General features: G+C 41.8%; 1 protein-coding gene across 15 annotated transcripts in view; it reads right to left on the minus strand.

Annotated features, from left to right (window-relative positions):
* CLOCK (clock circadian regulator) overlaps positions 1-22,298 on the minus strand; it is a 131,956-nt gene extending 109,658 nt beyond the window's left edge. For 7 of the 15 annotated variants that reach the window (XM_043448408.1, XM_043448407.1, XM_043448417.1 and 4 more), the window contains exons 1-2: positions 21,618-21,810; positions 20,587-20,662 (exon numbers count right to left, since the gene is read on the minus strand). The gene's annotated coding sequence lies outside the window, so the exon portion shown is untranslated. Of the gene's footprint in view, positions 1-20,586; positions 20,663-20,801; positions 21,464-21,617; positions 21,812-21,914 lie in introns of those variants that run through there. The other 8 variants (XM_043448410.1, XM_043448404.1, XM_043448411.1 and 5 more) reach the window with 5 other exon arrangements.
* Positions 22,299-23,295: the final 997 nt, after the last annotated feature.

Raw genomic sequence — 23,295 nt, forward strand, 5'->3', positions numbered from 1 at the left:
TAATAAAAATAAATGAAAAAAAAAAGAAAAGAAGAATAAATAAATAAATAAAAATAAAAAGCAGAGACATTACTTTGCCAACAAAGGTACATCTGGTCAAAGCTGTGGTTTTTCCAGTAGTCACGTATGGATGTGAAAGTTGGACTATAAAGAAAGCTGACCGCCAAAGAATTAATGCTTTTGAACTGTGGTGTTGGAGAAGACTCTTGAGAGTCCCTTGGACTGCAAGAAGATCCAACCAGTCCATCCTGAAGGAGATCAGTCCTGGGTGTTCATTGGAAGGACTGATGTTGAAGCTGAAACTCCAATACTTTGCCCACCTGATGCGAAGAACTGACTCACTGGAAAAGACCCTAATGCTGGGAAAGATTGAAGGTGGGAGGAGAAGGGGACAGCAGAGGATGAGATGGCTGGATGGCATCACCGACTCAATGGACATGAGTTTGAGTGAGCTCTGGGAGTTGGTGATGGACAGGGAGGCCTGGAGTGCTACAGTCCATAGGGTCACAAAGAGTCGGACACAACCAAGCAACGGAACTGAACTGAAAATGTTCATACTATACAAAGTGCTCTACAGATTCAACGTAATCTCTATTAAAATCTCACTAGCATTTTTTGCATAAAGGAAAAAACAACCACTCATATGATTCATAGGTAGTCTCAAAGTTTCCCAAAATAATACGAAATAGCCCAAAAAGTATGTTGAAAAACAAATAATAATACTGGAAGATTCACACTTCCAAATTTCAAAACATACTACAAAGCAATAGTGATCGAGACAGTGTGGTGTTGGTATAATGACAGATACATAACACCACTGAAACAAAATACAGAGCCCAGAAACAAACTGTTGCACATATGACCAAATGATCTTCAACAAGGGTACCAAGACTACACAAGGCAAAAAGGACAGCCTCCTCAACAAATGGTGCTGGAAAAACTGGTTATTCACACAAAAATTAACTCAAGATGGATTAAAGATTTAAACATAAGATATAAAACTGTAAAAGCCCTAGAAGAAAACATAGAGGAAAATTCAGGACATGGATCTTGGCAATGCTTTCTAGGATATGACATTTTCCTAAATGTTTTCTACCCGTTCTGTAGTTCCCTCGCTTCTTTTTTTCATCTTTTGTTGTCTTTCTTTGTGAATTGATGTTTGACCAACTAACGTTATCAGAGCATTAGTTTTAAGTGGCTAATTAGTAGGCTAGTATGAGTGAAAACTCTCAATTGGCACAATCTAGACAATCTGCATTTGGGGAACTGAGTTATAATGTGGAGTAATACTCCAATTTACAGTTTAGTATTTAAGGATAAATTAGGCATAGCATATTCCCTAAATATATAGTTTCTGCATTTACTTATGTTAAAAAAATTATTGGGTATATATTATGGCCAAGAATTTTAGTCTACAGCTATATGAACAAGACAAAGTCCCTACCGTTAGAAACTGTGGTTTATGTTAGCAATATAATATTTTCATTTTCATTCTTATAAAATCTACAGAAAGCATTCACTAGCAACATCTTTACAGAATTTTAAAATATCAGGGCTTTCCAAAAGCCCTGTAGTGAGAGGCAGAGTGACCCTAGCTTAAGGATGAAAAGACGCTCTCCTTCAAACATATACAGGCACACGGCTTGACGGCAGCTGCAAGAACAGAATAAGCACTAGTCTCAGGCTGGGTATTGTTTCAGTGATCCCACTAGACTTTTGCTGCATCCTGTAAACCATATTACTATAGTAATTATTTTAAGGCTGGTAATCAAAGTAGTACAATCTATAAATGTGTTTTATTAACACATTTATAGACCATTTCATTACTGATTTTTATAAACATGCATTAATTTTTTAAGACAAAAACAAATAAGAAAATATCAAAGATGTATTGAAAAGTAAAGTTTCAGATTGCGTCTTAAAGTCAAAAGAGTCCCCAGTCTCCTACACCTTCAGCAAGCACTTTGTAATTGGTTTAAGGTAAATCGTAAACAGCTTTAGTCATTAAAATGATTTAAACTACATTCCAAGGCAGAAAAAAAAAACTAATATTATTTCTAAAATATTGAATTTTTAAATGCTGGAAAAGCTTTTGGAGACCAAGACTTTCAGATTATATAATAAAGATAAGTTAGTAATGGCATATTCTCTAAATCTTTCACGACAATGGGTATCTATTTTCACTCTTTTTGATGATTTGCTATGTAATACTGTTCCTCTAAGTTAAGTGTTTAGATTTAATTTCTATGTTTAATTTTCTTATTTATGTATACTGTTATGTGAATTATAAAACTACAATATACTGACAGTTATAAAAACTGGCTTGGCCAGTCTATTTGGAAAACTGGAGAACAAACATTATACACATTCAACAAAAGACACTGTGAACTAGTCTGCCTATATGTGCTTTCAAGTGATATTAAATCACAAGGCAGAACTTCTTTCTCTTTTCCCCTAACCCTTATCTATAGTCCCTCTCCCATAGTGAATCTGCAAAAAGATGTAGTAATCTGAAAATAGATAATGATTATGGCAATACATTGTGAGTAAATAATACAATATTAACTGGCATCTTAAATAACAGCCAATACCTACACTACATAAGCAGTAAAGTTTTCATATAATTATTTGTCATAAATCTTTGTTACAGATGTCATTCTTCACTTACATTTAAGATACTTCTTAGAAATTATAGAGAAATTACCTTTGAAATATATCAGTTCTCTTTGATTTTTATTTTTTGACCCATGTAAGTCCCCTTTTGTTGTCTGAAAGATGTTTATTTAGATTAAAATCTTAAAGTACTCCAAATATTTTGTTTGAATCTTTTGTTGTTGCCGTCCAGTCGCCCAGTCGTGTCTGACTCTTTGTGACCCCACGGACTGCAGCACACCAGGCTTCCCTGTCCCTCACCATCTCCTGAAGTCTGCCCAAGTTCATGTCCATTGCATCAGTGATGCCATCCAGACAGCTCATCCTCTGGAGCCCTCTTCTCCTTCTGCCCTCAATCTTTCCCAGCATCAGGGACTTTTCCAATGAGCTGTCTGTTCGCATCAGATGACCAAAATACTGGAGCTTCAGTTTCAGCATCAGTCTGTCCAGTGAATATTCAGGGTTGATCTCCCTTAAGACTGACTAGTTTGATCTCCTTGCTGTCCAAAGGACTTTCAGGAGTCTTCTCCAGCACCACAGTTAGAAGGCATCAATTCTTTGGCGTTCTGCCTTCTTTACAGTCCAGGTCTCACAACCATACCTGACCCCTGGGAAGACCATAGCCTTGACTATACAGACCTTTGTCAGCAGAGTAATGTCTCTGCTTTTCAACACACTGTCTAGGTTTGTCATCACTTTATAAGAAACTGAATTTTAAACCAAGAAGCAATCGACTTCTGATTTCATGGCTGCAATCACTGTCCGCAGTGATTTAGGAGCCCAACAAGAGGAAATCTGTCACTACTTCCACCCCTTCGCCTTCTATGTGCCGTGCAGTAACATGGGCTGGATGCCATGATCTTAGTTTTTCTAACATTTAGTCTTAAGCCAGCTCTTTCACTCTCTTCCATCACCTTCATCAAGAGGACCTTTCGTTTCTCTTCACTTTCTGTGAGTATAGGCTTTGATTTTTATTTCTTGACCTAAGTAAGTGCCCTTTTGTTGTCTGAAAGATGTTTATTTAGATTAAAATCTTAAAGTACTCCAAATATTTTATATGAATCTCTTACTAACTACTGAAATCAAATTAACTATTTTTATCAGTTAAAGATAAGTAGTATATGCCCAAAGTCACATACTTTGGCTTGCTATCCACATTTGTAAATGCAAGAGAAGACTGGCAACCAGTGCCTGAAAAAAATTACTATGTATATATAACTATAGTTAGTATAAGTTAACTGCAATCAAATTTTTAAAAACTAGGATGCTTTCTACTTTATGCAAAGGAATAAAGTTACACTTAATATTTATTGAATAAGAAGCTACTATGCAGAGAGAGTTTATAAGCTGCTTTCATTCTGTATGTGTATCCTATTAGTCTCTTAAAACTTGCATATTAAAACAAATGGTAAAAAAAAAAAAAAAAAAATGGTAAAAAACTGTAGTCCTGTTCCCTATAAGCAACCACTTTCACTTATGTTTTATAGTTTTGATATTTATCTCAATAATTATAGATAACATGTCTGTCTTTATTCCTTGATTAACTTCAAATTTTGTCTACTGACTCCTTGCTATAGAAGAGAAGGATTTAATTCACATGTACTGTCTTCAGTGTGCTTTCTTCTCTCATTCCAAGAGCAATCAATCCTATTTGAGCATTTGATATACAATTAGTAAGACTGAGAAACTGAATTTTACATTTTACTCAATTTTAATGAATTTAAATTGCTAGATGTGGCTAGTGGCTATCATACTAGATAGATAGTTCTAAATTATTCCTATCTTTAGGAATGTACAAAAGTTTTCTTTATGATCTAGCACACAATCAATTTTTGCATATGTTCTATAAGTGCTTGAAAAGAAGGTATAGTCTCTATTTTGACAGTAGGATTCAGCTTATCCATCAAATTTTGCTTATCAATTAGGACATTTAGCTGTTCCACTGGCTTAATTTTTTGTTCACTTGATAACTTCTGTCTAAAAGTCATTATAAAGTCTGTCAGTAAAGTTGATCTGAATAACTTTCCAGGATCACTTTTACTTTTAGAATATTAACGCTATACTATTTTTGCACATATATTTGGTATTTCTTCATTGCAAATTATAAATTTCACAATCAAAATACCCATCTTTGTCTATTTAATTCCAACTTCTCTTTATATTTACACTTTACCGATTGCTGCCATTTAGAGCTAAGTCATGTCCAACTCTTTGTGACCCCATGGACCACAGCCCACCAGGCTCCTCTGTCCATGGGACTTCCCAGGCAAGAATACTGGAGTGGCTTGTCAGTCCCTTCTCCAGGGCATCTTCCTCTCCCAGGGATCAAACTCACAGCTCTTGCATTGGCAGGCAGATTCTTCATCAATGAGCCACCAGGGAAGCTACTCTTTATTGACAATTGTTATTTTAATAAGGTATTTATTAAAATGCTTTTATAATCATATCCACATGTAATGAAGTTAGTCTTCCAATTCACGTTATCTGTTAGCTCTCTACCATAACCTATGTTAATATATTAAGATAAACTTTCTCATCACCAGATTTCAACCAAAAACATGATTTTTTTACTGTCTACCTTTTGCTCTTAGGTACACTTCTATTACTACACCTGTTGACTTTAAATGCTTTGGACTCCTAGGAGGCAACTAGCACACTTAGCACACATTCAAGCTCCTACCTTCTTTCCCCCTTTTTCTGAAACTGTTCATTGTTTCATTACATGATATATAGCAGGCTGAGGTCTGCTCAAATATCAATTTCTCAATGAAGAAATTTCTCTATCCACCCACCTTAAAATTACACATCTCTCCCTCCCCATCCCCATACCGAAACCTCCTACACACTGATTTGCTTTCCTCCATAGTACTAATCACCATGGTCTACCCCTGTTGGAATATAAGCTCCCCAAGGGGAGGCCTTTTTGCGTTCTTTGTTCACGTTGCAACAACCAGCAACAAAACAGAGCCCAGCACACAGCAGATGCTCACTAGGTATTTGGTGAACAGACAGGTAAGTCCACTTCTAAAAGCATTTTCAAACGTAAAAGGCCTGAGCAAATGCAGAATCATACTGTGCTTATGGCACTGAAGGGCTTCCCTTACCAGGTTTAAAGATACAGTAATCAAGACTTTAAGGTGCAGATGTTAGGATGGACATATGTTCATTACATAAAATAGTTTTTAAAAAGACTCACACACATATGATTGAGTTTTGACAAAAGTAACAAAGTAATTCAGTAGAGAGAATAGTCTCTCAATTAATGGTGCAGAAAAACTGTATATTTATGTGGCGAAAAAAAATTTCGTAAGAATCTCAACCATAGGGCTTCCCCCACTGGCAGCTTCATGGTAAAAAATCTGTCTGCCAATTCAGAGGAAACAATTCAGCGGTTCGATCCCCGGGCTGGGAAGATCCTACATGCTGCAAAGCAGCTAAGCCCGAGCACCACAACTACTGAGCCTGTGCTCTAGGGCCCAGAGCCACAACTACTGAGCCCGTGAGCCACAGCTAGAGGAGCACGAGCACCTACAGCCCAGAGCTACAGCCTCTGAGCCCGTGAGCCACAGCTAGAGGAGCATGAGCACCTACAGCCCAGAGCTACAGCCTCTGAGCCCATGAGCCACAGCTAGAGGAGCATGAGCACCTACAGCCCAGAGCTACAGCCTCTGAGCCTGTGACCCACAGCTAGAGGAGCACGAGCACCTACAGCCCAGAGCTACAGCCTCTGAGCCCGTGAGCCACAGCTACAGGAGCATGAGCACCTACAGCCCAGAGCTACAGCCTCTGAGCCTGTGACCCACAGCTAGAGGAGCATGAGCACCTACAGCCCAGAGCTACAGCCTCTGAGCCCGTGAGCCACAGCTAGAGGAGCACGAGCACCTACAGCCTAGAGCTACAGCCTCTGAGCCCGTGACCTACAGCTAGAGGAGCACGAGCACCTACAGCCTACAGCTACAGCCTCTGAGCCCGTGACCCACAGCTAGAGGAGCACGAGCACCTACAGCCCAGAGCTACAGCCTCTGAGCCCGTGACCCACAGCTAGAGGAGCACGAGCACCTACAGCCCAGAGCTACAGCCTCTGAGCCTGTGACCCACAGCTAGAGGAGCATGAGCACCTAAGCCCAGAGCTACAGCCTCTGAGCCCGTGAGCCACAGCTAGAGGAGCACGAGCACCTACAGCCTAGAAGCTACGCTACTGAGCCTGTTGGACCCACAGCTACAGGAGAGATGAGCACCTAAGCTGAGCTACAGCCTCTGAGCCGTGGACCCACAGCTAGAGGAGCACAGCACTACAGCCTAGACAGCTACGCCTCTGAGCCCGTGACCCACAGGCAGAGGAGCATGAGCACCTAGCCCAGGCTACAGCCTCTGAGCCCGTGAGCCACAGCTAGAGGACATCGAGCACCACAGCCCAGAGCTACAGCCCTGATGCCCGTGACCTACGAGCTAGAGGACACGAGCACCTACAGGCCTACAGCTACAGCCTCTGAAGCCGTGACCCACGCTAGAGGAAGCACGAGCACCTACAGCCCAGAGCTACAGCCTGAGGCCGTGACCCACAGCTAGAGGCGTCAGGAGCATGAGCACCTACAGCCCAGAGCCTACAGCCTCTGAGCCGTGACCCACAGCTAGAGGAGCATGAGCACCTACAGCCTAGAGCTACAGCCTCTGAGCCCGTGACCCACAGCTAGAGGAGCATGAGCACCTACAGCCCAGAGCTACAGCCTCTGAGCCTGTGACCCACAGCTAGAGGAGCATGAGCACCTACAGCCTAGAGCTACAGCCTCTGAGCCTGTGACCCACAGCTAGAGGAGCACGAGCACCTACAGCCTACAGCTACAGCCTCTGAGCCCGTGACCCACAGCTAGAGGAGCACGAGCACCTACAGCCCAGAGCTACAGCCTCTGAGCCCGTGACCCACAGCTAGAGGAGCATGAGCACCTACAGCCCAGAGCTACAGCCTCTGAGCCTGTGACCCACAGCTAGAGGAGCATGAGCACCTACAGCCTAGAGCTACAGCCTCTGAGCCTGTGACCCACAGCTAGAGGAGCACGAGCACCTACAGCCTACAGCTACAGCCTCTGAGCCCGTGACCCACAGCTAGAGGAGCACGAGCACCTACAGCCCAGAGCTACAGCCCTCTGAGCCCTGACCACAGCTAGAGGAGCACGAAAGCACCTACAGCTAGAGCTACAGCCTCTAGCCGTGAGCCACAGCTAGAGGAGCACGAGCACTACAGCCTAGAGCTACGCCTCTGAGCCTGTGACCCACAGCTACAGGACATGAGCACCTAAGCCTAGAGCTACGCCTCTGAGCCCGTGACCCAAGTAGAGGAGCACGAGCACTACAGCCTAGAGCTACAGCTCTGAGCCCGTGACCCACAGCTAGAGGAGCATGAGCACCTAAGCCCAGAGCTACAGCCTCTGAGCCCGTGAGCCACAGCTAGAGGAGCACGAGCACCTACAGCCCAGAGCTACAGCCTCTGAGCCCGTGACCCACAGCTAGAGGAGCACGAGCACCTAAGCCCAGAGCTACAGCCTCTGAGCCCGTGAGCCAGAGCTACAGGAGATGAGCACCTACAGCCCAGAGCTACAGCCTCTGAGCCCGTGACCCACAGCTAGAGGAGCACGAGCACCTAAGCCCAGAGCTACAGCCTCTGAGCCCATGAGCCACAGCTAGAGGAGCACGAGCACCTACAGCCCAGAGCTACAGCCTCTGAGCCTGTGACCCACAGCTAGAGGAGCATGAGCACCTAAGCCCAGAGCTACAGCCTCTGAGCCCGTGAGTCAGAGCTACAGGAGCATGAGCACCTAAGCCTAGAGCTACAGCCTCTGAGCCCGTGAGCCACAGCTAGAGGAGCATGAGCACCTAAGCCTAGAGCTACAGCCTCTGAGCCCGTGAGCCACAGCTAGAGGAGCACGAGCACCTACAGCCTAGAGCTACAGCCTCTGAGCCTGTGACCCACAGCTAGAGGAGCACGAGCACCTACAGCCTAGAGCTACAGCTCTGAGCCTGTGACCCACAGCTAGGAGAGCCGAAGCACCTACAGCCTTAGAGCTACAGCCTCTGACCGTGACCCACAGCTAGAGGAGCATGAGGCACCTACAGCCTAGAGCTACAGCCTCTAGCCCGTGACCCACAGCTAGAGGAGCTGAGCACTACAGCCAGAGCTACAGCCTCTGGCCTGTGACCCACAGCTAGAGGGAGCCATGTCACCTACAGCCCTAGAGCTACAGCCTCTGAGCCCGTGACCCACAGCTAGAGGAGCACGAGCACCTACAGCCCAGAGCTACAGCCTCTGAGCCCGTGACCCACAGCTAGAGGAGCATGAGCACCTAAGCCCAGAGCTACAGCCTCTGAGCCCGTGACCCACAGCTAGAGGAGCACGAGCACCTACAGCCTAGAGCTACAGCCTCTGAGCCTGTGACCCACAGCTACAGGAGCATGAGCACCTAAGCCCAGAGCTACAGCCTCTGAGCCCGTGAGCCAGAGCTACAGGAGCATGAGCACCTAAGCCCAGAGCTACAGCCTCTGAGCCCGTGAGCCACAGCTAGAGGAGCATGAGCACCTAAGCCCAGAGCTACAGCCTCTGAGCCCGTGAGCCACAGCTAGAGGAGCACGAGCACCTACAGCCTAGAGCTACAGCCTCTGAGCCCGTGACCCACAGCTAGAGGAGCATGAGCACCTAAGCCCAGAGCTACAGCCTCTGAGCCTTCCCACAGCTAGAGGAGCACGAGCACCTAAGCCTAGAGCTACAGCCTCTGAGCCGTGAGCCACAGTTAGAGGAGCACGAGCACCTACAGCTAGCTACAGCCTCTGAGCCTGTGACCCACAGCTAGAGGAGCATGAGCACCTAAGCCCAGAGCTACAGCCTCTGAGCCTGTGACCCACAGCTAGAGGAGTATGAGCACCTAAGCCTAGAGCTACAGCCTCTGAGCCTGTGACCCACAGCTAGAGGAGCATGAGCACCTAAGCCCAGAGCTACAGCCTCTGAGCCTGTGACCCACAGCTAGAGGAGTATGAGCACCTAAGCCTAGAGCTACAGCCTCTGAGCCTGTGACCCACAGCTAGAGGAGCATGAGCACCTAAGCCCAGAGCTACAGCCTCTGAGCCTGTGACCCACAGCTAGAGGAGTATGAGCACCTAAGCCTAGAGCTACAGCCTCTGAGCCTGTGACCCACAGCTAGAGGAGCATGAGCACCTAAGCCCAGAGCTACAGCCTCTGAGCCTGTGACCCACAGCTAGAGGAGTATGAGCACCTAAGCCTAGAGCTACAGCCTCTGAGCCTGTGACCCACAGCTAGAGGAGCATGAGCACCTAAGCCCAGAGCTACAGCCTCTGAGCCTGTGACCCACAGCTAGAGGAGCACGAGCACCTACAGCCTAGAGCTACAGCCTCTGAGCCTGTGACCCACAGCTAGAGGAGCATGAGCACCTACAGCCCAGAGCTACTGCCTCTGAGCCCGTGAGCCAGAGCTACAGGAGATGAGCACCTTAGAGCCCGTGCTCCACAGCAAGAGAAGTAACTACGATGAGAAGGTCTTGCACTGCAACTGGAGAGCAGCCCCTACTCACCCAACGAGAGACAAACCCACACAGCAGCAAAGATCCAGCACAGCCAAAAATAAATAAATAGATCATTTTTAATTAAATTTAAAAAACTGGAAAAAGAACCTCAAAACACATTCCTCATTTCACATGTAAAAATCAACTGAAATGAATCATGAACTTAAACATAAAAGCTAAACTATAAAATGCCTACAAGAAAAGATGAGAGAAAATCTTCGACATAGACACAGACACATTTCTTAGATAGGACACAAAAATATGAAGCATTAAATAATTAATAAATTGGATTTCATCAAAATTTAAAATTTCATTCTTCAGATACCATTAAGGGCAGCCATGATGATCTTTCACAATTCTAATATCTGATAAAAGTCTCATAGTGAAAGTGAACTGGCTCAGTCGTGTCCGACTCTTTGCGACCCCATGGACTGTAGCCTTTCAGGCTTTGCTGTCCATGGGATTTTTCAGGCACGAGTACTGGAGTGGGTTGCCATTTCCTTCTCCAGGGGATCTTCCCGACCCAGGGATCAAACCCAGGTCTCCCGCATTGTAGGCAGACGCTTTACCCTCTGAGCCACCAGGGAAGCCCCAAAAGTCTCATATCAGAATACAAAAAACAAAAACAAAAAAACTCTGTCATGAACAAGCAACCCGGTTCTTTAAATGGGCAAAATATGTGAGGTGACATCTCACAAAAGAAAATATATGAATGACCAAAAGCACATGTAAACATATTTAATATATTAGTCACCAGGAAAATGTAAATTAAAATGACAATGAGATATAACATTACACAACCACTAGAACTGCAAAAATTCAAAAATGCTGACAATACCAAGTGTTAGCAAGAATGTAGAGCAACTGAAAATCTCACACTGCTGAAGGGAATGTAAAATAGTACCATCACTTTAGAAAACAGATCCTCAGTGCCTTACAAAGTTAAACTTATAATTATCACATAACCCAGCAATTCTATTCCTACATTTGCCAAAGTGAAATAAAAATACATGTACAAAATGCTTAGCAGTTTTGTTTATAATACCCAAAAACTGGAAGCAATTGAAAAGTTCAACAACTAATAGTTATAAACAAATTATGTCATGTCTCATACAATGTAAAAAGCATTCAGAAAAAAAAAAGAGAAACTATTGACACAGAAGAGTATCAAAAGCATTATGCTAAGTGCAAGCTAGACCCAGAAGACCACACACTGTATTAACCTCAATTATACTACATTGTGTGAAAGGAAAAACTGTATTAAGAAACAAGAGATTGGTGGCTCCCAGGGAGAGGTGGCTGCTGGGAAAGACTGAGGAAAAGAGAAGAGGGTGACAGAGGATGAGATGGTTGGATGGCATCACTGATTCAGTGGACATGAGTTTGAGCAAACTCCAGGAGACTGAAGGACACGGAAGCCTGGCGTGCTGCAGCTCACGGGGTCACAAAGAGTCAGACACAACTTAGCAACTGGACAGCAAGAAAGGAGAGAGAACTTTTTGGGTTGTCAGGATCTTTCTGTATCTTGATTGTGGTAGTGGTTACAAAAACGTATACATCAATGAAAATGCAACATGTATACTTAAACTGAGTGGATTTTAACATATAAAAATTATATCCCAATAAATCTGTTTTAAAAAATAAATTTGGCCTTTTTACTAGGTCCGAAACTAAAACTCCACTACCTAAAACCTAGAAGAATGTTTAATACAAAATTGCTCATGAAAATTAAGTTCTTCGGTGAAGCTTTAAAAACCAACAGGGAGGGAGTTTCCTGGTGGCTCAGTGTGGGGATCTGGCACTGCTGCTGCCATGGCCTCAGTCTGACCCCTGGTCGTGGAACTGAACGCCACAAGCCACAGCCAAAATATTAAAACAACAACGAGTTGTGTACATCCGAGCAGGATGCAGCAGTTTGCAGCAGGCCAATATCCTTCTTAAGAACAACTAGAAAAGCTAAATAAATTATAAAAATCATATTTTTAAAGGCAATATAGAGATGTCCTTAAAGCATGGGAGACAATAAGGCCTACAACTCCAAAGACGGGGAAATTTTTTCAAGGTGTTTAGATGATCTGCAGTTGTCTTTTCCCAGGGGGTATTTCCAGATTATAGGATGGGGTGAAGGGTGAAAAACTTGAGATTTGGCCTGTATGAAATGCTGCTGCTGAGGAACCAAGAAGCCGGGAAAGCTTGTGATGTTTACACACGGCTGGAGTAACAAAAATGGGAAACTGCAGGGGCCGCAAACTCAAGGATATTTGCTTACTTTTAATCAACGCACAGCTAAAAAGCTAAATAATAACTGAAAAACTTGAAAAACAAAGTGAAATTTCCCACCTTTGGCACTACCAAGGGGATAAAGACTACCAGGCTTTGAAATGAAAGTCTTAGAAAACCACACCCTACAAATAACATAAAGAAGAGTATCACCAAACTACTCAAATAGCAACCCAGCCTTCACATAAATTAAAGTGTCTGGCTCCCTATTCTATCTGCCTGAAAGAAAAGGTAAACACCCTCTGGCAGAACATACTTGGTAATGCTTGCTTTATTTTGTTTTTTAATTCACGATGTCTGGCATTCAATCAAAAATTACAAGACATAAACAAAAATACTCAACCAACTTGACCTAACTGATATTTATAGAACACTCCACCCAACAACAGAATACAAATTCTTTTCAAGCACACATGGAGCATTTACTAAGATCATATTCTGGGCCACAAAACAAATCTCAAAAAAAAAAAAAACCAAATCTCAACAAATTTAAAAAGATCCAAGTCATAAAAGTATATTGTTTCATCATGGGAGTTAACTTAAAAATAACAGATCTCTGGAAAACCCTCAAATTTTTGGAGACTAAATAATACACTTATAAATAATCTATAGGCCAAAGAAGGCATCAAAAAGTAAATTAAAAAATATTCTGAACTGAATGAAAATTAAAAAATATAAAAATATTAAAACTGGTAAGGAATATTTAAGGGAAATTTATACCACGCATATATTAGGGGAGAAAGATCACAAATTAATGACCTCAGCTTCTATCTTAAGAAACTAGAAAAAGAAAACAAACTAAGCTCAAAGTAAGTTAAAGAAAGGAATTAAGATCAGAGAAGAAATAAGGAAACAAAAAACAGGAGAACTAGAGGAAATCAGTTAAACCAAAAGCTGGTTCTTCAAGAATCTTAATAAAAGTTAATAAATCTTAAGCCAGAATTATCAGGGAAAAAAGACAGAAGACACAAATTATCAACATCAGAAATGATACCAAATCTCTGTAGATTATACTGATATGACACTCAAAATATATTCTACAGCTATTTAAAGGATAGTAAGATATAAACAACTTTACTAATTCAACAACTTAGATGAAATGGGCAAGTTCTTTGAAAAACCTGTCAACATACAGAGAGAAAGAATGCCACAACTACATGAAAAACAATCAACAGAAAAACAATGTATGTAGACGAAGGGATGATGCAGATACTGCAATTATTTAACAGACAAGTATGTACACAATTATAATCAATATGTTCAAGAGAACTGGAGTCTATTAAAAATCTATAAAATAGGATCAAATGGATGTTTTAGAACTCAAAGTTATCATGCAAAATTAACACAAAATTTTCACTTGGAGAAAAATAAAGTAGCTTTTGGTGTACTGTAAGACAGTTCATTATAAGATATTCAATGGAAGTACGGAGATAAAAAAAATTTTTAAGAGACATTTGAAACATGAAGATAGGGTGTAATACATGTTTAAATTAGAATCCATAAAGGATGAGACAGGCAGAAGCAATAATTGAAGATGTAATGACAGAGAACTTTCCAAAACTAAAAGGCACCAAGCTACATATTCAAAAAAGCTCTAGGAACATTAAGCAAAATACAAAGAAAACAACACCTCAACACATCACAGTCAAATTGCTAAAAAAGTAAGAGAAGAAAAAGCATTCTGAAAAGTCCTTTGAGAAAAACAGAAGACATTATTATTAGCAAGACATACATTGATACATTACCTTCAATAAGACTTTAACATAAAGCCAGAAGACAATAAAATAACTGTCAATGTAGAGTTCTATACCCTGTGAAAATATTATTTTTAAAAGGTGAAATTAAGATGTTTTCAGACAAACAAAAAAGGAAAAATTCAGTCAGTAGGTTGACCAGTATTAAAACACATACTACTAAAGGAAGCTATTCAGACAGAAGGAAAAAGAACCCAGACTTCAAAATGCAAGAAAGGAGAACCCTGGAAAGGGTAAATATGAACAGAAATTGACTGTCCAAAACCATACTGTTCTCTGGCGTCTAAAGTAAGTATAAATAAAATGCAGAATGATAATAATGCAAAAAGGTTGGTATATGAGTTAATGCGTAAGAAAGTCATTATTGTAATAATTTGAACTATTTGTATTATAAATAATTTGCATTGTAAGTCAAGTATGCTTATTGTATGCAACCTCAAGAATAACCCTTAATGGTATAATGAAAGAATATATAACTAATGAATTAATAGGAAAAAGGGGGAAAATTAGATTAACACACAAAAAAGAGCAAAACAGGAGTGATAAAAGGGAATGCAAAACAGATGACTCAAAGAGAAGTCAAACTCAGCTATTATTAGCAAAAATGTAACTATAATAGACCCCTGAGTAACACAAGTTTAAACTCCCTCCGTCCTGTGCCCAGATTTTTTCCCAACAGTAAATAAATACTTGAGTAACATATGAACTGTGACTGCTTGAATCAAAGAATGGGGAACACTGGGTACTGAGGAACCTTGGAAGGGGCCAATTATAAGTTATACGTGGATTTTTTTACTTTTCCAATCATGCAGAGAGTTGCTGCCACGTTGCTCAAAGGTCAACTGAAAACAAAGTAAAAGACTAAAACTAAATTTAAAAAAAAAAAAAAGGCCTTCCCAGGTGGCTCAGTGGTAAAAGAATCTGCCTGCAATGCAGGAGACTTTGGGTTTGATCCCTGGATCAGGAAGAACTCTTGGAGAAAGAAATGGCAAGCCATTCTAGTACTCTTGCCTGGGAAATCCCATGGACAGAGGAGCCTGGCAGCTACAGTCCATGGAGTTGCAAGAGAAAACACAATTCAGTGACTAAACAACACAGATAAAAAATAATGAAAATATGACTTTACAATTAAAGATATCCAGAAAACATGATGAGAGGAAAACGGTAGTTTATAAAACTGCATTTTATTCTACTTGCTATAAAATTTTAACACATACATTTATACATACAAACACACCCCAACTACCTTAGAAAATGCTGAAAAAAAAAAAATTAACAGAGAGCTTCATCCCGGGGATTTTGGGGAATTTTTTTTTTAATCATAGATTTTCTTTGTAGTTTTTAATACTTTAACTCTTTCCCAAAAATAAGATTCATTTTTATAAAAACTACAAAACTATTTTCAAAGCAAAAAAAAAAAAAATCTTAACAATGATCATCTCTGACAAGTGAAAGACTTAAAAATATATATATAATAATGTGATCAAGTCTAAAAAGAGGCTAAACAATATAAATTTGTCTCACACAAACTCTATGTGAAACTGGCACCTTTAAATGACAAATACATTATATCATCAACCACTTCTGATGGAGACAAAAATTATCAGGTAAGAATAGAAAACAGCTTTTTCCATTAATTAATGTTACTCTCATTTCTCTTCCTGCTTCTAATAAAAATCTGTGAAATTTCTACAGAACTATATAAGTTATAAAATAAAATCTGAGTTCTAACATTCTGCATTTTAATTTGTGTGTTTTTTCCAAAGTAACCTCTAATATTATTTCAACTAAAATTTAAGTTTCAACATAGGAAAAACAAATCACCAGTCTTTCAAAACTCTACTTGGCAAAGGGATTTCAAAGAAATATGCAATACCAAGCATCTTGGCAACATTTTCTAATAACATTTTCATTGTTCTAAGTTACATAAAAAGGTCAAGTACTCTCAAATTCTGGAGACGGAAATGGCAACCCACTCCAGTATTCTTGCCGGGAGAATCCCATGAACAGAGGAGTCTGGCAGCCTACAGTCCATGGGGTCGCAAGGAGTCGGACACAACTGAAGTGACTTAACACACATACTCTCTCTCTCAAATTCTCTACCTAGAAACAAAACTCTAAGTAACTTAATGGTAATTAGGACTCCCCTCCCAAAAAATAAGAGCCATGTTTGATACACACTATGAAAGTACCAAAACAACAGAAATAATAACAGCTAACATTTTTTATTGAACAATTAACTAATATGATACTCATTGTCCTAAGTAATTTGCAAGTACTGTTTAATCCTCACATAACATTATGAACTAGCATTATCGTCATTTCATAGATGAGAAATTGAGGTAACATTTGTCCAATCACTAGTAATAAAGCCAGGATGTGAATGCCAACCAGGCTAGCTGTAGAGCCCTGCACTCCTAATCACTACACCAAGCTACAAACATAAGTAAGATCTTGTTAAGATCTTGTTAAAATAGTTTGCTATTATTAAATTTCAAGCAATAAATAATAATAATCTTTATTCAACACAAAACCAGATATTTTAAAGATCTGATCATGTTACTGAAAATAAATGAACAAAAGAAATAAACACTAAAAACTTCCTATTTTCGTGACAAAAAAGAAAAAAGTAAAAAAGCAGTTGCTATCAAAAGTCACAGAAACCTGAGAAAACATGTAACTTCCAAAAAAAATGACAACAAAAGACACATTAAAACTCCTGCACTGAGCTTTAATATCATATTTATTTTCTATTGAAAATAAGTTAAGCAGTTTTTCTCCCTGACTTAATCTAGAGGATATAGATACCTAAGAGTTGCATCAAATGTCACCGAAATCCTACAGAAATGTAATGTCAATTCTTTGGGTGAAAGTATTCTTTCTTAGTATTAAGATTTTCCTTTTAAGGAAGTTTTGAAGCAATCAAACTCACTCTCTGTAAAAAAATATTATAGCTTAAATTTTAATGGAGTGTGTGCAAACTGCTTCATAGATACCTACCCTGTTTTTCAGAAATATTTCTGAAAAATAAAAGGTAAATCACATTCTAAACAGTATCTTATAAAGGTTAAAAATAACACATAAAAATTTATTTTTCAAAAGTGATTTTTCTGTAAACTTCTAACACTTAAAATAGTAAGCAGAATGACATCTTTGTGAAATACACACCTAAAACAAGTAATAACTCAAAGATGACATTATACTTACAAGGATGAGCTTAGGTAATCTAATATTCATATAATCAAAAACATAGAGAAAAACAGGAATCTCTTACCCACCTAATTCACAGAAGTTACACCCAACAGAGCTATAAAAATGACTAACAGATGGTTGTAAAGTAACCTATAAATATAAATGCCATTTTAACAATTACAGTAAATTAGTAAGATTAAATTGTTCTGACACTAAAAAAGTTTTCTATAATTCATACAATTCCACCTAGAATTTTAGACTCAGAAAAGGATAAAATACAATGTACAATACTGGGACAATACCTACAAGAAACTATGAAAGTTTCCCTCTTTTTTTTTTTTTTTTTTTTACTTTATGCATCTGCAAAGAACTGGAAAGAAATACAAATAGAAATACAAATTTTGCTGAATGAGGAACTTTGACAGATTTTTCACCATAATGCTGTTTGCTTTCATAGTTTAAAATATTTCAGAAAATAAGTATTTTATTTGACACAGCACAAGAAGTAAAAATGTGGGGGAGCAGGTACATTAAATATGTGCTTTGAGGAAAAAATGACAGGAAAAAACAATTTACTTTTAGTATTAACACTGCCTGAAACATTAGATGCCAGAAAACAGTTAACCGTCAGAATTAAATCCCCTATTACTTCTCCAAATCCTGAAATCCAAGAGAGACTGTATTATAATTATCAAGTAAAACATCAAATGGTTCTTTCTAGTGGGAGAGAGTAAAAAAACAAAAATAAGCTTTCAATTAGTGCCTGCTATGAGGACACAACTTAAACCTTACTTTCTTACCCGTTAAGAGCTAAGACAAGCTAAATTTGCTCTATCCTTTCCTAACTATTTTAAATGTCACGATATATCTCTACTCTCCATTCAAACCCCATGCCCACAAAAATAAAAAGCTGGAAACAGTCTTACCCTTACAAACCTTAGGTACGTTTTTCTCCTGGAATCTACCATTTCCTAACTTGTGTTAAATCATTACACACATGCTCTTTTAAGGGTGTGTGTGCACTCAGTCATGTCCAACTCTTCAGGGAAGGGTCAACTGTACTGCATCCTTCTATGTATCTCACAGGTTAGTAAAGAGTCTTGACTAATAGCCAACTCTCTAACACCTAAAAAGAATGAAGTCTTAGTCATTATTCTCAGCTCGGTTTAAAAACAAAATGAAACAAAACAACCACCAAAAAACACCTCTGGAACTATTAGAAAGGTAATGTTATGAGAAGAAGTATGTATACAACTTGTCTGCTGTCATTAAAGCAAAATCCAGACCAAAAAGCTTCTTCTCCTGTTTCCCCTGATGGATTCCTTCCAAGTAAATCAATGTCTCTTAGTTAAAGACAAAGTATGCCTAGGTTCACGTCAGAGGACCAGGAGAGGCTCAGTTGCTTAACTTTCTGACATATCCAATCCAGGTCGTTTCCCTGCCCTATGAGTGGTAACAGAGCTCACAGCAGAGACAAACTGACAAAGCAGACCATCAAGACAATTTAATTTTTGAGATTAAAGGTCTATGTAAATACACAGAAAAAGAACTCAAAGGTTACGTAACAACGTAACAGTAGTTATCTCTGGGGAAAGATGTGATAGAAGGATGTAAAAAGCGTTTTCACCTATTATAAATACATTGCCTTGTCTAAATTTTTCCTGAACATTGACTTACTTCTCTAATGTTTTTCAAAAAGAATGAACAGACCTATATGGAATTCAAATGAAAATTAAATGCCATTTGCAGAAATTTAACTACCAGAGACCTACAGATCAAAGAGAAATAACAAAATTATCCTATCCTCCAAAATAAAAAGGAATGCTGGAAACACAACAAAAATGCCCATAGCACCTGTCACCCACTACTCAACATTCACTACTCTGATTATATGATATTAGCCACCAGAGGAATTTTGAGTACCCTCCCCCCTGAAATTACATACTATTTTCAGCAATCCATTAAGTCATAAAAAAATTTTAGCATTTGCACCAACAGAACATTGACTCTCAATTTTAATTCTCTGTAAGTACTGTATCTATATCCAGGATCTCTCTCTAAACACACACACATATAAATTTACATGCAGTTCATGTCTGACTGTCTTGAGAAAAGCATTTCCCCATCTGAAAAGCAATCTAGACAATCAATTCCAATATCATTTTAATGGAGAGTTCATATTCTCCAACTACTTGTCATCACAACTTTGGGGTTAAAAAGAGCAAAAGTAAAATTTTATACAACTAGGACTTCTAGGGAAAAAGCAGGAGGAAAAACTATGCTCTGAACACAGCATAAGCCAAAATGTCAAATGTAAATAATGTCATATATTTTAGCAAAGCAAAATATGACTAAACATTTTTAACAGTTAAATTTGCAACATTAGCATCTTAAAATCTGGAGCCTAGATAGCCATACTTAAAACTTTCTGTCAAGTTTAGGTCGTTTCCCCTTAAAAAAAAAAAAAAAAACACTAAGAGAAACCATATTAAAAATGGCCAAAATTACTACAAATTAGGAAAGACAGACAAATTATTTTGAGCAAGTTATTTTGGAGAGAAGGATTTTTGTTTAATCCAGTTTACAAATGCATAATATAGTCACAAATACTCAAAACATAAAGGCATACAATGTACTTGTCATTTCCCACCATCCCCTCATCAGGTTACTCCTCCCTCTCCACAACTATTATCAATTGTCCACTATCCTCCCCCGCCAGTTTCTTTATACTTATAAAAACAACACAAATTTATATTCCTATTCCATGGGTGCCTCGTTATTACACAAAGTAGCACATTATTCACGCTGTCCTACATCTTGTTTTTTCACTTTATAACATACTTTGGAGATCTTTCCATGTCATTACACACAAAGCCTCCTCATTCGTTTTCACAGCGGATTATGACTACCACAACTTTCATCTATCTTCTTCAGGCTAAACTTTAATGACATTCTATACAGTTAACTACTATAACAGTTTCTCCCCCCCCCAAGATCTAAAAACAGACAAAGCAACTCATTATTTAAATTACATCCTTTTTAGAGCGCTTACTTTCCAACCAAGTAGACGGAAAACGTCGCACAATTTTATCACTTAAAATGAAGGTACAAATTACAATGCAGACTTCAAGTGAAATTACCTTTTTTTGATTGGGGCATCAGCGTTAACAGCCAAATCAACAATGACTAAAAGTTCCTTCTAGTGCTTTTCTTTCACTGTAAAAGAAAACACTGTTGTTGCTTTTCTTTTTTAAGGTTAGAAAGCCTTCAAGTCGGACAGCGTGGCATTCTAATAGCAAGCAGCCGCCACCTGATTCGACCTTTCATTCCCCTAGTCAGAGGCCGAGGTTTTTACCTTTCAGGATTCTGGTATTAGCAACAGGACGACTTGTACACCAGCGAAAACGCACTCAAGAATGTAAGCTCTGCGGCGCTACGCGTCGGAAATTACTCTCCCGGGGCCAGCACGCCAGGACCAGCTAGAGTCCAGCTTCGCAGGCGGAAAGGTTTCCATAAGAATCAGCCTCCGCGGTGACCCGGAGCGGGCGGGCGCGGGTGGACTCAAGGAAGACCGGCGCCGCCCCGGAGCCTTCGAACCCGCGCGGCGGCTCGAGTCGGACGCGAGGAGCAGCGCGCTCCCCGGGGACCCAGCCCCGGAACCGCGACCACTAACGGAACCAGCCCACGGGCGGCGGCGGCCGCCGCTCGGACTGCGGGCCGCTGTGCGCGGGCCGGGAGCCGGGAGGGCGGGGGTTCCCCGGAGGAGCTGGCCGTCCCGGCGCCCCATTGGGCGCCGCTCCAAACGTGCCCGAGTTGTGACAGGAATAAAGTGGGTCACAAGGCCTAGCGGGTCCCCAGCGAAAGCCCTCTCCGCACCGGCTCTTCGGCTCTCCCCGCCGCTCTGCCGCTCGGATCGGCCCCAACCCAAGGGCGCGCTCCGGCCACCCGGCCCCGCCGCGCACCCCAATCCCGCCCCTGCCCCGCAGGTAACCCCAGCTGTCCCGAAAGGCCCTTCAAACGGGGCGGGCCTCCACCCCAACTCCCGAGAAGAGACACACTCGAGCGATAAGCAAAACTTGGGCTTCAGCGCCAGCCCGCCCCTCCCCTGGCCGCCGCCCCCCGGCCCCACACACACCGCCCTCCCGCTCCCCCCACTTCCCGGCGCCCTCACCGTGTGGCTTGCGGCGGCTCCGGCTTCTTCCCTCCCGCACCCTGGAGTCCAGCTGCGGCGACTCGGAACCACTAGCCTGGCAGCGTCCTGAAGACGCTGCGGCTCCCAGCTCTAGCAGCACCTGGGGCTGAGTGGCGCCCCCAGCCCACCCCCCAAAATTCACCGCTACAGCCGCCCTCAACTCCTCCCCCTCCCTTCCCTTCCCCTCCTCCACCGGCCGGGACCACGCATGCGCCGCTCAGGCAAGCCTGCCGGCGGACGTCAGGCCCCAGGCCCACCCGGCGGGGCGCCACTCACCGGGAGCGCGCACGCGTCGGCGGCCAGATTTCCTTCGCGCTCTCGGTCTCGAGGGTTTCCTTTTTTAAGCCGGTAGCCGCAAGACTAGTCTGTGATTGCGCTCCCTCCTGGCGCATGCGTAGTCAGTGACCCCCTGCGGGCTCCGACTGCCGGCGCGTTTCGTTCGTCCCTCCCCTCACTCTCCCTTTCCCCGGTGCGTGTCGGTGCGCATGCGATGTGCCCTGTTAGGCAGCTCGGAGCAGCGCTGGGGATCCCGGGCGCCGAAGGAGACTCCTGCTCCCTAGAGCTACGCGTCTGCGCGATCCGCGGCTGCCGCCGGGCGTGCAGGAAAGCCGAGATCTCCCCGGCGCCCCCTTCCTCGCTCCGGTTACTGGAAAGCAGGGGAGGCGGGGCCTGGTTAGCTGCGGAGGGTGCGGCCGGTCCCGGGAGTTCAGATTGGGGTGGCTTTAGATCAGGGTGGCTTTGGCTTTAACCCTGGATGCGGGAAGCGAGGACAGAGGAGAGTTTCTTGTATGAGGGATCCCGAAGCCATCCCTTCTCTTTCTCGAAAGAGAAAGGGGACCTTCTCTTTCTCGAAAAGCAAATCACTTTGCCAGTGCCAGGAAAAAAAATCAATCGGGCGGGCGAAAAGACTTTTTCCCCGCCTCCAGTGGCATCACTTGCGTTTCGTCTCTCGGGACGGGAAGAGGGCATTTGTGAAGGTGACTGGCACTCCAGACTCCTCCTCTCTCTTCCCCGGGAAGTGCACCGCTTTAGTCGCTTCTTTTCGGAGAGTGGGCCTGCGGAGACCGGACGTGAGTCCTTGGCTGGAGAGCGGAAGCCAAAGAAGATAACGGATGTGCTCCTTTGGAGTTTTTTACCTAGCCTTAAGGAAGATGGGAGATGAAGCACTGGACGGAAACCAGGATCCTAGCTCGTACCGCTTCCCTTGTAGAAAAACGCGTGCATGTTTTCCCCCTTATCTTAGGGGGAAATTACTTTCCTTGATGGTATATACAGTTGGTCCACAAAGGAAAGCAACTTTCGGTAGCTAAAAATTATTGGGAAAAAGTGTACATTTCTAATTCCTAATGGTTTTCATATTTTAATGATTGTTCTTTGAATTTGAAATAGAAACCGTTTTATCTTCTTTTAAAAAATAAACTGTTGTGACTACAAAATCCTCCCTCAAAGGTAACATTCCTCTCAGTGAACACTTCAGATTCTTGCTATGTACTCAAGAGAAAAAGAACATCGAAACTGAGGAACTATTCACATCCCTATCATTCACCAGAGGATTCTGTCCGGAATGGGAGAGCGTGATAAGAGTCACCATATAGCAGACGAGATTTTCAGTTCAGTTCACTTCAGTTCAGTCGCTCAGTCGTGTCCGACTCTTTGC

The sequence above is a fragment of the Cervus canadensis genome, chromosome 26 (genome assembly GCF_019320065.1).
Source record: "Cervus canadensis isolate Bull #8, Minnesota chromosome 26, ASM1932006v1, whole genome shotgun sequence".
Classification (NCBI taxonomy): Eukaryota; Metazoa; Chordata; class Mammalia; order Artiodactyla; family Cervidae; genus Cervus; species Cervus canadensis.